This window comes from Gracilinanus agilis, chromosome 3 (assembly GCF_016433145.1).
Source record: "Gracilinanus agilis isolate LMUSP501 chromosome 3, AgileGrace, whole genome shotgun sequence".
NCBI lineage: Eukaryota > Metazoa > Chordata > Mammalia > Didelphimorphia > Didelphidae > Gracilinanus > Gracilinanus agilis.
The window spans coordinates 254198176-254202408 of NC_058132.1; positions in this window are offsets into that span (position 1 = coordinate 254198176).

A 4233-nucleotide genomic window follows, 5' to 3' on the forward strand; every position below is an offset into this window, starting at 1 on the left:
AAAGACTCTGATGTTGTTGAAGATTGAAGGCAAAAAAGAAAGAGGATAGCAGAAGATGAGATAGTGTCATGGAAACCATGACCATGAACTTGGACAAACTTTGAAAGATGGTGGAGAATGGAAAGGCCTGGTCCACAGGATCATAAAGAGTCAGACATGACCAAACAACCAAACAATAATAATAACAATCTGTGTAGGAAAAAAGCAAAACAAAATTGGGTGTTTTAAGTAAGTTCAATATGAATTCATATTGAGCAAAGCACTTCATCACAGAATAACTAACATTTATATAATAATTGGGAAAGCTCTTTACAAATATCACCCAATTTGACCAAATTAGGTAACATATGCATAAACAGTTGGGCATGCCATTTACTAATAAGCTCATTATCAGCTAAAAACAGACCAACGAGTTAAAGAAAGCTTAGATTTGTATTAATAAAAGAGACCCACTGTTGCTTAGTGGATAGGGAAGAGTTCTTGGATCCAAGTTCTGCCAAGATACATACATAGGAAATCATGTAGCATTTCAGAGCTTTTGTAGGCAACTCTTTAAACTGTAAGTTACAAATAAGGTGCCAATCCGCAATGTCAGAGAGTTTCCTCATGTGGAAACTTCCTCAAGCAATAAAATCATAGGACTTATCCTCATCCCAATACTTACTAATGATAGAATAGTGCCTAGATCATGGGAAATGATCACATCAGGGGTATTGCATTCAGTTCTAGGAACATATTTTAGGAAGATTTGAAAAAAAAAAAAACCAGAATCCTCAGCCAGAGCAGGGTGACTAGGTTTGGGGAAGTGATTTGATATCATGCCAACTAACAACTGGTTGCAAGAACTATAGGTGTTTGAGCTAAAGAAGTCTTAAAAAGGAGCATGATGACTATCTGAAGTATTCGAAGGGTTGTTATGCAGAAGGAATTGTTTGGCTTGGCTTTATACTGTGCAAAAGTTGCAAGAACAACATTTAATCTGATGAAAAGACAATTTTCTTAGGAATTTAGATATGTGCCAAAGTGGAATGGGCTGTGTCAGAAGCTCTCTAGTTACCATTGTATCAATTAGCATTCATTAAACCAATCATTATGATGCCAGACCTTTTGTGAGGTGCTGAGGGTCCTAATGTGAAGAATGAAACAATTCCTGCTCTCAAGGAGCTTATTTTCTAATAAGTCGTTTTCCAAGTAGATTTTGGAAAAGCACTGCTCAGGGATTTTACTAAGTGAGCTCATATTTTAGGGATAGTTTAGTTGGAATGACATGAGATTCTATGATTCAACTTTGTCTACTATTTAACTGAATTCTCTCTCTCTCTCTCTTTCTCTCTCTTGTTTTGTGTTTTTTCTTTTTCCTATCTCTTTGTCTTTCCTCTTTCTCTGTGTCTCTCCCTTTATTCTTCTCCATCTCTGTCTCTCAATTCAGCATAAATTTATGTCCTCTTGTTTAGTATTCTGTAAAGAGAGAAAATGACTTTATTCATCATACTTTATGAGTAGTCCTTTATATACTTAAAGACCTTTATTATCATGTCTTTTTTCTTTTCTTCTAGAAGTTAAATTTGGTCTGTTTATTTTTAGTTCTTTATAACTGCAGAGTACCTCATTTTGATGCTCTGTATACTATAATGATGCTCTGTGTGCAATAAATAGTGAAAATGTTGGCGACTAAATTTTTTTCTGAGAGCTTTTCAGAATCTTTCATTCATTACTTCTGATCTGACAGAGTAAGGAATTTTGTGAGAGGTTTCTTGGATTCTAGAACAGAAAGCCAAGGGATCATGGTGAATGGATGGTATTTTAACATCTTAAAATGTGTCCCGCTGTTCTTTTATTATTACTCCTTTATTGGAAATAAACTAAACCACAGATTTTTTTTCTGCCCCAATAGAAAGTCATGTAGCTTGACTAACTACACCCACAAGAGGGTGATGAAGTTACAGAGTTCTGACTGACTGTTTATTTCTCTCTAAAAGTCGGACCATAATTTAAAGACACATTGAAGGCGGAGGGTACGAGATTCCTTATGTAGGGTTATGGTACACTTGGAAAGGTAGTCAGAGTGCAGGACCTGGGATTTAATTCCACCTCTGACACTAAGTAGCTGTGTGACCTTGGAGTAGTACTAAACGTTGTACTCAATAACCTATAAAAGATTTTTTAACTCTATCTATGATTTTATAGTTCTAGTTCCAGTTGTCAATGAATCACCAAGCAGTTTCTCAGTAGAGAATGGAAACTCTAATAGTTGTAATTTAGGGCAAGATGAAGAAAATGTCTAACTTTGGAAATGTGACAGATACCTATTAAACCTATGAAAGATCATTGATTTATGTGTGTGTGTGTGTGTGTGTATGTGTGAAAGAGAAAAAGTGAAAGAGAGAAGAAAGAAATAGAGAATAACAAAGAAATGAAAAGAAAGGAAAAACAGAAAGAAAAGCAAAGGAAAGAAAGAGAAAGAAGGAATGAAGAAAAAAGGGGAAAAAAGGCACAGCAAGGGAGAGAAAAGAATGGAAAGGAAAGGAAGAAAAACCCAAGGAAAACCAAGGAAAGAAGAAAGCTTAGGAAAGAAATGGGGAGTGGGAAATGTGTGCTTAAATTAGAATCTGTATTAAAGCTCTGGCTATTTTTGTGACCTGTTCACTGGAATGGAAATCACTTGCTCTTTTCTTTTTTAGTGTATCAGGAAGCAAAAGAGGAAGACCAGTTTTATTTATACCAATAGTGTTATGGTTCTATTTTTATGTGCTAAAATTAATGACAACTTTCCATATAAGCTTCCTTATATGTGAACTGTGGTTTGGCTTTTGCTGTCACAATAATAGTTTCTGAATTTTTTTGTGGTCCTGAAAATATAAAGATACTTTCCTTGCACTCATGGGATTGTGATCTCTGCTCAGTGTTTCTTAAGAATGAATGTGTTTAGTAAAGTTGAGGAGCTGGGCAAAATGTTAGTCATTTTTAAGAGGCTTTCTGGAACTAGTTGTCTTTTTTTTCTCATTAAACCCAGGGTTTTGTTGTTGACAGAGGCTTTGCAGTTTCTGGAGAACTTTAAAAATATAAGAGTTTTTTTTCTTCCTGGAATTGTTTGGATATTGTTCTGCCCAAAGGGAGAGGGAAGAACTGGTTGACCCCTTCTGGTTCCTTTGGCTCTTTGTTTCATCTAGCAGTCCATGATAAAGAAGGTAACTTAGCTAAGGAGCATCATTGTTCATAGATTTAGCAATGGAAGGGATATTAAAGGCCATTGCATTCAACCTCTTTCATTTTATAGATGAAGAAATTGAGGGTTGTGTAGAGTTATACAACTAGTAGTGTCTGAGGCAGAATGTGAGCCCAAGAACTTCTGGCTTGAAGTCCAGTGCCCTATCCACTACACTATGAATGCATTCTTCCTTAGTTGGACCAACTTGTGTGATGCCCTTTTCCCTCAGTTCCTCCTTTAGGATCATGACTTCTTTTTTGTTGTGGTTCAGTCATGTTTATTTGTGACCTCATTTGGGGTTTTCTTGGTAAAGATACTGGAGTGGTTGGTCATTTCCTTCTCCAGCTTATTTTATATATGAGGAAACTGAGGCAAACAGGGTAAAGGGACTTGCCCAAGGTCACACAGCTAATAAGTGCCTGAGGTTAGAATTGAATTCATATCTTTCTGGCTCTAGACTTGGCACTATATCCACTGCACCAACTAGCTGCCCTGACTCTCTAATCAGTCAATGCCTTTAAGCCCACTCCTTGTGTATGAGCATCCTATGAAGCCTGTTGCTCTGGATGGAACAATGGGAAAGGGGAAAATTGCCCAAGAGGCCACCCCATATAGCAAGCATAGCCTCAGCTGATCGCTCATAAACATTAAGTGCCTACATTATGCCAGGCACTGTGCTGCTCAGTGGATCGAAGAGGGAAAGCCCTCTCTCACTAGGTACTTAGTCTCTGAGGGTTACTGTCTCCACACACGTATATATGGGTATATGTATCCACAAGTGCCACACATGTATGTATACATGGATATACATGTACACATAGAACTAATAGGTAACACTAAAATAACATATATTATGATAATATTATTAGTGATAATATATTGGGTTTTATATATGATAATAATATATTATCTTCCCTCTCAGCTGTCTTTGAGCAAATAAAACACACGCAGACCATGAAGCAAGGGTTAGCCGTGGTTTTATTTTTATGTTGGCTTATAGGGAGGAGGTGAACAGAAAAATAACC